The sequence below is a fragment of the Hordeum vulgare genome, chromosome 6H (assembly GCF_904849725.1).
Source record: "Hordeum vulgare subsp. vulgare chromosome 6H, MorexV3_pseudomolecules_assembly, whole genome shotgun sequence".
NCBI lineage: Eukaryota > Viridiplantae > Streptophyta > Magnoliopsida > Poales > Poaceae > Hordeum > Hordeum vulgare.
Window position 1 is genome coordinate 85,610,687 of NC_058523.1, and position 14,131 is coordinate 85,624,817.

Consider the following 14,131-nt stretch of genomic DNA (forward strand, 5'->3'; position numbering starts at 1 on the left):
CTTGCGAATGAGGATCACCAACGCCGAGAACGGCGAGGTAGTAGGCCGGATGATGCCCTGGGCGAGCATGGCCGCGCACGACCGCTCCAGCTCATCCTTCTGTAGCTGGGGGTAGAGGTACGGTCGCACGGCGACGGGTGTTGTCCCCGACAGTAGGTGAATGTTGTAGTCATAGGCCCAGTCTTGTGGGAGGCCATGTAGCTCGTTGAAGAGGTCGTTATGTTGCTGCAAAAGGCGAGACAAAGGGGTTGTGCGGTGGCGATGAAGGTCGTCGTCAACTGGGGATGGGGGGTTGCTTGGGCAGTGCCACCCATGCCCTCCCATCGGACGCGGCAACCCATGCGCCAGAAGATCATCGTCCTGACGTCAAAGTCCCAAAGGATGGGACCCAAGGTCCGCAAAAAGTCGACGCCGACGATGACTCAAAGCAGCCCAAGTTGATGCCGACACACGTGATGGCGAAGTTCTCGGTGCCGATGATGAGGGGAACATGTCGAGAAATTCCTTGGTAGTGGAGGCGATCCCCATTAGCAATGGTAAACCGGAGCTGCTCCCTACACATCGGTTGGAGCGCCAGGCGACGCATGGTGGACGCCGGCAAGAAGTTATGGATGGAGCCCGTATCTAGCAGGGCTAGGAGGCGCTCTCCGTTGATCATTATCGGCAGCAGCATCTTCTTCTTCGTTCGTATACCCGTGAGAGCATGGAGGGAGACCACGAGGGCGTTAGCGAGCCCCTGGGAGACCTCCACCTCAAGTGGTGCGGCCAGGCCACCGAGCCCGGCAGCGGCGGCGTCCTCCTCGAGGTAGTCCGTAGCCTCCAAGTAGAAGAGTCGCGGGCAAATGTGGCCCGAAACGTAGGGCTCGTCACAGTTGTAGCACAACCCCTGACGACGGCGCTCGAGTTCCTCAGCTGGCGTGAGCTGACAGAAAGGACGTGTTGCGGCCGCGGCATTGGGCGCCACGAGGGCCTAGGCAAGACGTCCCGGCACGAGGGGGTAGCGGTCAAGGTGTCGGGCGGGCAGCCGGGGCCGGTGTCTCCTGCTCCATGGCCACCGTATGGTGCTCGAACGCTCGGGCATAATACATGGCCGTCTGGAGGTCCTGTGGCCCGCACCTCTCCACGTCCACGATGATGTGGTCAAGCAGACTGCCCACGAAGAGCTCAGCCCGCTGGTGTGTCAAAAATCCGGGGGCGTGGCACGCCAGCGCGTGGAAGCGGTCGGCAAAATCTTGCGCCGTGGAGAGAAACGTCAGGCGCCGAAGCTCCGGCAGCCGGCTCCCGCGTATCGATGGCCCGAAGCGCAAGAGGCACAGCTCACGGAATCCCTTCCATGGTGACATGTCGCCCTCGTCGTGTTCGAGGGCGTAGTACCACGTCTGAGCTACTCCCTAGAGGTGATACGAGGCGATCCAGGTGCGGTCGGACGCGAGCGTGCGCTGCCCTCTGAAAAATTGGTCGCATTGGTTGAGCCAATTCAAGGGGTCCATGGTGTCGTCGTAGGTGGCGAACTCCAGCTTGGAGAATCTCGGCGGTGGCTAGGCGTGGATGGCGGTTGGGTGCGGCGCCTCCGCGCTGAACAGCGAGGACGACGGACTCTAGTATGTGGGCATCAGGGTGCCACCATGGAATAGGGGACCATCCACAACGTCGTATCGCCAGCGGCACTGGAAGGTCTGTCGTACTGCATGGCCGGGAGTGACGCCACTGCCGACGGCAAGTGCGGTTGGCCCGAGGCCGTTGTGTAGACCGGCCCGAGGGATCCGGCGAGCCAGGCCGGCAATGAGGATGGCGATGGGGGAAACCGGACCTGGTGGATGGGCACCCCCAGGCCCGTGGCCGCCCCCAAGCCGGCGGACGATAGCCCATGGGAGTGCGGGGCGACCGGGAAGGACGGCAAGGGCTGCGACTGCTGCGGCATCATGGTGGGGTGAAGGGGACTGGCGGCGGCTGGCCATAGGGTCCCAAGAGGAAGGTGCGGATGCCCGCAACTACCTGACCGAGCTACCAGAGCGCAGCCGTCATCTCCTCCGGGGTGAAGACGAGGGGGGTGGAACCCGGCGGCATCCAAGCGGCAGATGCGATCAGCCCCGGCAAGGTCGGCGCGCTTGCCGTGGTGAGTACTGGCGGCGTCGTGGTGATCGACGGCAGAAGGGTGGAGGTGGGCTAAGAAGTGGACATGATCGCACCCGAGACAGCTGATACCAGATTGATAGGAGCAGGGCTCCTACCAGGACGTAGTCTCAGATTGTAGGGATGGAAGGAGGGTTGGCGGAGCTGGAGGCGCGGGCGATGGCGCTGGGGCTCCGTGATCGCGGTGGGGAGAAGGGCCGCGGTGGCTGCTAGGGTTTTGGGGTCTCGACAAAAGCCGAGCAATTATAATTGCTACTTCTTATCCCAAAAAGAGTCTTTACATGTGCTTATATAATCTGTGATGTGCTAATAAAAATACGATAAATTAGGCCAAGCCCCTAACTATCCGCGTCATTGGGCCTCCTTCGGTTGTAGTGTACGTCAGTCATAACACCTTAACTTGGGCCTAACATCACGACTGTCCCAAACAGCCGAATGCGATTTAATTGAATTACGTACTAGGCCATGATAAACTTGAATCCGCATGTGGCTGACAGAAGAATTACACGGGACATTAAACACATCATGGCGGGGACATTAAACACATCATGGCGTGGACTCAGGTTTCTTCGACAGTGTTAGCCGTTGTGATAATTCTGTCATGGAGTCATATCGCTGAGTTTGCCAAGTGCGTGTGCATCATCTAGGGGTTAATTTCAAAGGTACATAGACAATATACTGCCTCTACTCCTGATACATTTCCTATGGATAACAACCTGGCAGCCTAAATAATCTTGCATGAACGATAATAGATTAATTTACTAAGTAGATGTTCCTTTGAAGGGGACCGACAAGTGGGATGTCTGCCTCATCGTCTCCCTCCCTGGGTGCGACGACACGGTCCGAGCAGCGATCCTTGTCGCCAGCGCCACCGTCCGAGCGGGCAGTGACTATCGGACGCGTGCACGTCTCCTTGCGTAGAGGCCATGTACCGCCCCGGTCGCTCGACCCGGGGATTCTCGGGCCCAAACCCACGACGCGCCATGGCGATGCAGTCGAGACACTTGGGGGCCCCGATGCTACAGGAGAGCGAGAGGGAGAGACTACTTATCCACTCACCCCACCCCCCACCACCATCCCCACACCGCCCACCGCCGCATCCACTTCCGATCTAGATCTCGACTCCCTTTTCATCCATTTCTGGAGCTCTCCTAGGGTTTCCTCTCCTAGGGTTTCCTCTACTTTCGGCTGGTGGGAAGGAAAAGTGGGAGGGGATCAGAGGTCGTTCGCGCAAGTGGTTGCTTCGCCTCCGCGGACGCAATCCATGCCGAGGCGCGATGGAGGCAACCGATTCAGTCCAGGAGATGGAGGCGGGGAAGGGAGATTCGGGCGTGGTGGTGGTCGCTTTGGTTGCGGCGGTGGTCGCGAGCGTGGTGGTGGTGGCGGGGGCTGCAGCATGGTGTGGATGCGCGACAACGACGAAGGCGGCTCCTCCAACGTTGATCCACGCCATGGGTCGTCTGACAAGGCGAGATGGGATGCATATGTGATGGAGCAAGGAGGTGCGCGCGGATCCGAAAAGTGGGGCGACAATAGCAACAACACCGTGATTGCTGGAGCAGCAGGTGGAAGGCAATCCCAGGCTCAAGACCGTCGTCATCCCACTCCTGGCAAGAGGAACGCCGCCCCACTAGTGGGAGGTGCTGAGGTTTGCATTACTTGCAAGGATCCAGGTCATTTACCTGCGTTCTGTCCGCGTGCTGTTTGTGGTAGATGTGGGAATCATGGTCATTTGGTTTCGGTGTGCAATACGGTGCTGCCTTGGGAATGTGTGGCTCCGATGTGTGGTTTCCCAGCTAGAGGGAAAGGTTTTTTCTATATACATGATCATAGTACCCCCGAACCAGAATACTGATAGGAATAGATTCATTGTTATATTTGTGGTCGAGGGACAAGCATCTGGTAGGTAGCTGGAGGAATTTTTCAACGCTTATATAAACACCAACTAGAGATGTTCTGCTAGATCTATCGGTCCAAAAACTTTTGTGATGAGGTTTCCATCACCTAGGGATGTTGATAAAGCTTGTTTTGCTGAAAGTATGAATGTGAAGAGCTGTGGGGCTGTTATTAATCTGAGGAAGTGGTCGGAGTCTGTGGGGGCCAAGGGTATACTTAACATTGCTTGGGTCAATGTTAGCAATATTCCTTTAGATAAAATACATGAAAAGAACATTGCATATGTGGGTTCCTTGGTTGGTGTTACTCTGGAAATAGATAAGGCTACTATAAACAGACCTGAATCGGTCAGAATTAAGTTGGGTTGTAGAGATGCTGAAAATATCCCTGCATCTGCTGAAGGAGTTTTGGGGGTCATTTTTATGACTTCTTCTTATCTGTGGATAAGATCCTTGTGAAAAATCCTCCTAAAGAAAAAATTAATGTGCAAATGGAGGCTGATGGGGGAAACTCTCCAAAAAGAACTAAGCTCAATGAAAATATTCGACCTGATGGGCAGAATGCTTCTTCATCTACTATGGGGGAGTCTTTGGCTCCCTCTGGCATGTCTGGAGGAAAAAATATGATGAGTTTAAAGTTGGATACGATTCAGGAAAAAGCTGAGATGATACAGAATCAGCAAAAAAGGAGGAAACACAATCTAATGAAGAAAGTGAGGATGTGGATGATATGTTGCTCATAGATTCTATGGCTGCTGAAGCAGAAGAAAGTCACATGAAAGAAATTGAAAAAGAGACTATTGAGGGTATCTCCTATGAGAAAATTGTGGTGAACTCTATGCAGATTGTTCCCAATCCTGTGATACACAGAAAATTTTCCTCTTATTTGGATGCTTGTGTGGGAGAACCAACTGTTACTGAGATGAAAAATGATGATAAGAACTGTCAGAGGGAAAATCAAACTTACTTTGTGCAATCCCCTGGGGAATCCTGTGAAGATGTGGATGGTGTGCCTACTCCTATTCTGGAAGAAGTGCAGGCCAGATTCAGTAAAAGGACTGTTGGGATCAATCTGGAACATGTTGGTGCCAGGGCTGAGAAGATGGCAAGAAAGAGGAATCTACAAGGTAATGAACCTATATCTGAAAATTCTTTTGATGTGCTATCCAATATGGAAATTATAAATATGGCTTCACACATGGGAGTGAATATCCCTGATGATGAATTTACTGATATTGATGTTATTAGAGAACTGGAGAAATCTAGAGCTAATATAGCTAGGAAAATTAATACTGATGATAAACAACAAGAAGAGGTGTTGTTGATTACTAATGTTGCGGGGGAATCCTCTACTCTTAACACAGCCTGGGGGTGAGGAAGATATAGATGAAGAAGGTTTTAAAAGTGTCAGATCTAGAAAAAGAGAAAAAAAGAAAGTTAATGTGATGATTTCTAGAAGTTAGAACCAAAGATTGAGTGGAATTGCAGGTAAGACCATGGATCCTGGTAAACCTAGCAATAAAACTCAATCCCCCTAAAATAAGAAGAAATGATGTGCCTATTCTGGAATTGTAGGGGGATGGGAAAAAGAGGTATGGCAACCTATTTAAGTGATCTGATTAGAGATTTCAATCTTGATTTCGTGGGTATTCAAGAAACAATGAAAAAGGACTTTTCCTCTAAGTCCTTGAGGAAATTTGATCCTGGAGATAACTTCTGTTGGAATTGGATTCCTGCTGTAGGGAAATCTGGTGGCATTATTTGTGGAGTTAGGAATAACTACTTTGATATTCAAACATGTTCAGCTGGCAAATATATTCTGAAACTTGAAGTTTGGGACAAATGTAGAAGGGATAATTGCTGCATTATGACAGTATATGGTTCTGCTCATGAGGAGCATAAGATGGAATTTCTTACTGAATTAGCTGATATGTGTAGGGAGGTGACATGCCCTTACATTATTGGGGGGGGGGGGGGGGATTTTAATATCCTGAGATTTACCAGTGAAAAAAATAAGAAAGTAAGACTGGGTCATCCTTCTGATCTCTTTAATACTATCATAAATACCTTCTCTCTGAGAGAGGTTACTATGAGTGGTGGCCAATACACCTGGTCCAATAATCAGAATATTCCAACACTTGAGAAACTGGATAGAGTGCTTATGTCTAGTTCCTAGGAACATCTTTTCCCTTTTACTTTTGTCAGGAAAATTGTGAGGGAAATTTCAGACCATTGCCCCCTGATTTTAAACACTGAAGATAACATTCCTATTCCTATTAAGACAAGAGGTTTTAAATTTGACTTGAACTGGCTACAGAATCCTGAGTTCTTATCCCTGGTGGCACAAATTTGGATGCAACATGTCCATTCTAAGAACCCTATTGACATCATTAATATCAAACTGAAGAGTTTTAAGAAAAAATTCAAAGGATGGAGCTCGAATAACTTTGGTAAAGCAAGGCTGAGAAGTAAATGGCTGAGAGAGGAACTTGGTCACTTGGAAATGTTGCAAGAAAATGATACTTTATCACCAGAATTATATAGTAAGAAAGTAGATCTTGAGGTAGAATTGAATAATCTCTTGATGGAAGAGGAAATATCCTGGATACAGAAATCTCATGAAAACTGGTTGTTGAAAGGGGACAATAATACTAGTTATTTTCATAGAATGGTAAATGGGAGGAGGAGGAGAAACACTATTGTATCTTTGTGTTGTGATGGGGTAGTTATTGAAGGGAATAAGAATCTATTGAGACATGCCACAAACTTCTACAGAGAACTTTTTGGCCCTGCTCCTGGGAACTTGTGTGGGATTGATAGTAGTATGTGGAAAGAACAGGAGAAATTAAGAGATATTGACAATTTCATATTACTTAGACCTTTTTCAGAGCTAGAGATCAGGAATGCTTTATTTTCTATGAAACATAATAAAGCTCCAGGTCCTGATAATATCCCGATTGAATTCTTTCAAAGTCGCTAGGGTGTGGTTAAAAATGATGTGAGAACGCTCTTTGATTGGTTTTATAACGATAAATTAGATGTGGAGAGACTCAACTATGGGATTATTACTTTGTTACCCAAAGTGGTTGGGGCTGATAAGATTCAGCAGTTCAGACCCATTTGTTTGCTTAGATGCATTTATAAATTGATCACTAAAGTACTTACCATCAGGCTTGAACCTTTTGTTGATACTTTGTCCAGTAGACACTAGAATGCCTTTATTAAAGGTAGAGATATTATGGATGGGATTATGTCTCTCCATGAAATTTTGCACTATTCTTATAGTCATAAGGAACATGGGATTGTGCTTAAACTTGATTTTGAGAAGGCCTATGATAAAGTTAACTCGGATTTCTTGCTTGAATGCCATGTTAAAAGAAACTTTAATCCCAAGTGGGTGGGCTGGATTAAGAACATTCTGGTAGGGGGGATAGTTAGTTTGAAACTAAATGATGAAGTGGGGGAATATTTTCAAAGTGCTAAAGGTGTGAGACAGGGGGATCCCCTTTCCCCTATTTTGTTTAACCTAGCTGCTGATTGCCTGACCAAGATGGTCCTTAATGCACAGGAAAATGGTATTTTTAAAGGGTTGGCATCTGATTTGGTTGAACATGGGGTTGCTATATTACAATATGCAGATGATACTATTCTTTGCTTCGAAGATAATCCTAGGGAACTATTGAACATCAAACTCCTGTTGTATCTCTTTGAGATCATGACAGGTTTGAAGATTAATTTCTTAAAAAGTGAAATTTTTTCAGTAGGGGCTGATGATGATACTGTGAGAAAATATTCTGAGATGTTCAATTGTGATATTGGCAGCTTTCCTATTAAATACTTGGGAGTCCCTATCAGCTATGCTGGTCTCAAGGGTTGTGACTGGATGTTTGTGGATGACAAGTTTGTTAGCCATGGTGAATCCTGGATCAGTGAAACACTGTCCAGTGGGGGCAGACTTATCAAAGTTAATGTTGTACTATCACATATCCCCTCGTATTATATGTCTATGTTCTTGATTAATAAATCAACCCTGGAGAGATGGGATAAACCCAGAAGGGAGTTTTTCTGGCATCGCAATGGTAATAAAAGAGGTTACCATATGGTAAAATGGGGGAGAATATGTAGATCTAAAAATAAAGGAGGACTTGGTGTTAAAGATTTGAGAAAACAAAATATTAGTTTGCTGACAAAGTGGTGGTGGAAATTAGAGAATAAGAAGGGGTTGTGGCAAGACATAGTGAGAGCTAAATATCTCAAAAAATCATTTGTTGTGTTGGTTAAACAGAAAGCAAGTGATTCCCCCTGTTGGAAAGCACTTTTGAAAGTTAGGGAATATTATATGGCTGGGAGGGGAATTAGGGTTAATAAGGGTGATATTGCCAGTCTTTGGTCTGATGATCTGGGTGATAATTTTAGTATGAAAGATAAATTCCCTGATCTTTTTGAGATTTGCATTGAGCATAATAATACAGTGAATAAAATAGAATCGATGAATCCCTGCACCTCCTTTCGTAGAAGGTTTACCAGTGATATGCTCATGAAATGGGATGAGCTCAAAAATTATGTAATGAGTAAGTTGGACAGGGAGAAAGATGATGAAGTATATTGGAAATTGGATAGTTCCCATGAATATACTACCAAGTCTATGTACCGTTGGCTAGAAAGAAATTTGGCTGGGTCAAATCATAAATGGATTTGGGGATCTAAGATACCTTTGAAAATCCAAATCTTTATGTGGCAGATGTGCCAAGATGCTATCCTAACGAGAGATAATTTAAAAAAGAGAAACTGACAAGGTGATCCCACATGTTCCTTGTGTGATCAGATGGAATTTGCTCAACATATAATGTTTCTTTGCCCTGTTGCTAGAGTTGTATGAAGGACAGTTGGTTCGATGCTGGGTACTGAATATGTTCCTAATTCTATGTGGCAATATTATGCTTGGATCAACTCTTTCTTGCCTTATTATTCTGATATGTATACTATTGGGTTGGCTGCTATATGTTGGGCAATATGGCTGGCACGCAACCGTGCTACCTTTGAGAGGAAATGGATCAATAACCCCTTTGAAATTGTTTTCACAGCTTGTGCTCTCCTATTATATTGGACAGGATTGCAGAAACCGGAGATGGCTGAGGTGATGAAAAAAGGTGCTGAGATGCTGAAAACAAATGCATCACAAATGATGTTGTTGTGTGGACCTCCAATGCCAGAACCCAGCGCTCAGGATGAGGGGAACGACAACTGGGGCGAATGGTGATGTGCTCGGCTGTGAAGCTCTGGTGGTGAAGGATGCAGAGGAGTTTGGTTCCCCACCCCCTTTGGGCTCTGCGATGTTTACTTTTATAGCGGCCCGGCGTGGTCTGTCGAAGTTCTGGTGGCCTCTGGTTCCTTTTGTGGTAGAACTGATCGTGGTACTAGGTGATACTTTATCTTCCTTAGCTTCTGGTGGGTTTTGGGTGATGCTAGGTTTTCGCCCCATAGCCTTGTGTTCCTGATGACAGGCGCAGGGCGGTGGGTTTACTACCATTGCTCTGAACTCGCTTCTCCCTCTTTCCCTTTCTTATTCTGGTTTCGAAGCAAAACGATGTATTTCCGTTATGCATATAATGGAAAGGGGGGGAGCCCGGTTCAAAAAAAAAAGATGTTCCTTTGAAAATCCAAATTGTTGCTAATTGATATATAACCTTCGATTTTCTAATTAAATTTCACAGATATATGATCAGTATAAGGAATTTATCAGATCAGTATAAGGAATTTGATGTATATCTTCTGGGCTATATGTTAAGTATATTATTATTACAATTTTTGGGGGTTTCGACCCCCCCCCCCCCCTCTCCCATGTTCAATTCCTGGCCCAGGCGGGTCTCATCGCTGTAATAATAATATCCAAAAACAAATTCAGCTCCCGGACTGGGCCTCCATGTTGTTCCACCTTGTCAGGAGAATGTAGTCCATGCCCGATGTAATGTTCTCTCTTTCTTCTCCCTCTTGCGCCCTTGTATTTTCTGGCTACCCTGTGAGATGTAACACCCTTGATGGTTGACAATAAAGCTTCATACAGGCGTAAGCCCGCCGTTGACGCTTAAAAAACATAATTATTGGCTACGGCTTGTACTTTCAGGAATCATTCCCCACTCTACACTGATCAGTTAACTCTGGATTACAACTAATAAAATTAGACTGATTCTTCAAGAATTACATCTTTAAAAAGAAAGAAATCTTATTTACGGGTTAGAATTAAATGAGCCTGCTTTTTATTCAATCTTATAAAAAGGGAAAAAAACAGGCACCACTTGTTTATTATGTAGAATTTGATGCACCTAGTGAGTGTTATTTTTGTTTAAACAAAGGGAAGTCCTTGTCATCAAATAGGTTTAAGTAAGTATCAGACCGCTGAGGTCAAACAAAATACAACCCAACTACATACATGATGTTGCTGATGTGTAAAAAATGCATACATTGTTTTGCAACACAACCCCTTCACGTAAAACTGGTAAACGAAGCAGACAGATCAAGTATTAACTGGTAATTCCTGCTTGGAAGTCAGGCTTACCAATAAACTACAGCAAATAGGCAACAGCAGCTAATCCTTGACCCAGATTTCATTTTCATCACTAAAGACCGGAACGGATCAAACAAAATAGAGACCCAGAGCAGGTTGCTCCTTTCCTATCTTGCTCTTTCTTTATCAGATAATTTAGCACTTCATCCTGGTAAACCAAAGCTTGAGCCTCTGGTTCCCAGACTAACTTCTCTAGAAAACCATGCAGTTACTAAGTCACTCAGGCAGGAACCGATTCCCCATACCATTATTTGGTTTGACTGTTGTGCTACTAATCTTCTTGGCTTCTCCCACCAGCTCCTGCACGGAGCAGGAGAAGAGCTCCCTTATCCAGCTTCTTGATGGGCTCTCACAAGACGGTGGTCTCACGGTGTCATGGCGGAGCGACACAGACTGCTGTAGCTGGGAGGGGATTGCCTGCAGCCCCGTTAGGATGGTAACTGATGTTTCGCTGACTTCTCATGGCCTTGAGGGGCCCATCTCGCCATTCCTTGGCAACCTCACCGGCCTGTTACGTCTCAACCTGTCGCACAACTCACTGTCTGGTGACCTGCCACTGGAATTGGTGTCATCCAGCAGCATCATTGTCCTTGACGTCAGTTTCAACCGCTTGACAGGAGCTCTGCACGAACTACCATCTTCAACCTCTGCCCGACCTCTTCAGGTACTGAATATCTCGAGCAACTTACTTACAGGAACATTTCCATGCACCATATGGAAGACAATGGATAACCTGATAGCACTCAACGCCAGCAATAACAGCTTTATACTGGGCCCATACCAAGTGATTCGTGCAAGAGCTCACCATCCTTCGCTGTGCTTGACCTCTGTTTCAACAAACTGAGTGGTAGCATTCCCCCAGGGCTAGGTGATTGCTCCATGATGAGAGTGTCAGAGCTGGCTACAACAACCTCAGTGGAACACTCCCGGATGAACTCTTCAATGCGACCTCGTTGGAATATCTCTCTTTTCCTAACAATGTCTTACATGGCGTTCTTGATAGTGCACGCATAATAAGCCTCAGAAATCTACAAATCCTTGATCTTGGGTGGAATAACTTCAATGGCAGGATTCCAGATTCTATAGGTCACCTCAAGAGATTGGAGTTCCATTTGCAGTACAACAACCTGTCAGGGGAGCTGCCATCAACTCTGAGCAAGTGCAAAAATCTCATAAGAATTGACCTCAGGAGCAACTACTTCAGCGGAGAACTTACCAAGGTCAATTTCTCCAACCTATCCAGTCTGAAAACTTTAGATCTTTGGTTAAACAACTTCACTGGTGTTGTTCCAGAAAGCATCTACTAATGCAGCAATTTGACTGCGCTGCGGCTAGCAGCAAACAATTTCCATGGAGAGCTCTCACTGAGAATAGGCAACCTGAAGTATCTCTCGTTCTTGTCACTTGGAAAAAACAACTTCACAAACATCAGAAATGCATTTCAGATCCTTCAGAACAACAAGAAACTTAGCACCCTGCTTATTGGAAACAACTTCAGAGGAGAGCTCATGCCACAGGATGACATGATTGATGGCTTTGAGAATCTTCAGCTTTTGGATATGGATGGTTGCCAATTGTCTGGAAAAATACCTCTATGGATATCAACGTTCACAAACTTGGAGATGTTAATTTTACGAAGCAATCAACTCACCGGACCAATACCAGGCTGGATCAACTCCCTAAGCCATCTCTTGTACATGGATGTGTCAAACAACAATCTTACAGGAGAAATCCCATTAACCTTAATGGAGATTGCAATGCTAAAATCAACTGGCAACTCAAGTCATTTGAACCCAAGGGTCTTTGAGCTGCCTGTTCATACTGGCCCGTCACTTCAATACCGTGTAGATATATCTTTCCCAGTAGTGTTGAATCTAAGCAACAATAACTTCACAGGTGTCATCCCCCCACAGATTGGTCAGTTGAAAGTGCTTGTTCTGCTTGATTTCAGCTTCAACAAGTTATCAGGACAAATCCCAAAATCAGTAGGCAATCTCAAAAACCTGCAGGTCCTAGACTTGTCCAATAATAATCTCACAGGTGCAATCCCAGCTGCATTGAACAGCCTGCACTTCCTTGCATCGTTTAATGTTTCTGGAAACGACCTAGAAGGTATAATTCCATTTGGAGGCCAGTTTGACACATTTGGGACTTCTAGCTTTGATGGGAACATAAAACTCTGCGGGTCTATGCTCCTTCACAAATGTGGTTCAGCAGAAGCACCTCCCGCTACTATTCTGTCAACAAAACAAACTGATTACAAGGTGGCCTTCGCAATTGCCTTCAACGCGTTCTTTGGTGTAGGGGTGTTGTATGATCAAATAGTCCTATCGAGGTATTTTGGCTAGTACCACTCCAGTTTACGTATATGTTCATGTCAAGTGAATAAGCTTCTCCTGTTAGAGTACGTGATGGGCCTGGGCCCGTTAGTCTTAGGGTTTGCTTAGGGGTCAAGTAAGCCTTACTTGGGAGCCAAGTAAACCTCTCTATATACGGAGAGGAGATGTATCAATCTAATCAGAAAGAATTAAGAAGGAAACCCCTTTTCCCTCTTGCCCGGCCGTGGGAAAGGATCCCCCATGCAGCGGACGAGATTGAGGTCCGTTGCACCGTGAAGCGCAACTTGGAGGGGCTGCAGCTGCAAATCACGCATCTCCCGCACATGCCGATGCGCTACGAGGCCGCGCGCAGCAGCCTGCGGCCTCACCGACGCCAACACGTGGTGGGTAGCGATCCAAGCCGGAAGCGGTGCCGACGATGGCTGGAACTTGATCTGTTGGATGGGATTGTCCTGGGACGGCGGTGGCGCTGTTGGGAACGAGGTCGTCGCAGTCCCGTCGTAGGACATCCCATGCTGGAACGTGATGACCGGCGCCGTGGTCGCAGCCGAGGGCGGCGGCGGCGGCCGTGCGGGGGTCGGCGCCGGTGTTGTGACCATGGAGGACCCCCCGTGGAATGGCGCACCTGCTGGGTAACGTAGCATAAATTCAAAATTTTCCTACGTATGTTCAGATCTTCCTATGGAGAGACCAGCAACGAGAGAGGGGTAAGAGCATCTTCGTACCTTTGAAGATCGCTAAGCGGAAGCGTTGCTAGAACGCGGTTGATGGAGTCGTACTCGTAGCGATTCCGATCTAGTGCCGAACAACGGTACCTCCGCGTTCAACACACGTGCAGCCCGGTGACGTCTCCCGCACCTTGATCCAGCAAGGAGGAGGGAGAGGTTGGGGAAGAAGTCCAGCAACACAACGGCGTGGTGTTGATGGAGAGACGAGGTCTCCCGGCAGGGCTTCGCCAAGCACCGGCAGAGAGGAGGAGGAAGAGGAGCAGGGCTGCGCCGAGGGAGAGGGAAAAGTGCAATCTCCAATGGGCAAAACCCCTCTATATTTATAGGAGGAGGGGGAGGGGGTGCGCCACCCCTAGGGTTCCCCCCTAGGGGGTGCGACAGCCACCAGATGCGAGGGGGGCGGCGGCTAGGGCAGGAAAAGGGGGGGCGCACCCTAGGTGGGCCTTGGGCCTCATCTGCGCCTAGGGTTTC

The 14,131-nt window shown here is 47.3% G+C and overlaps 1 pseudogene; it reads left to right on the forward strand.

Annotated features, from left to right (window-relative positions):
• The first annotated feature begins 10,795 nt into the window (after positions 1–10,795).
• On the forward strand, positions 10,796–12,941 carry LOC123406091 (annotated as a pseudogene).
• The last annotated feature ends 1,190 nt before the right edge of the window (positions 12,942–14,131 follow it).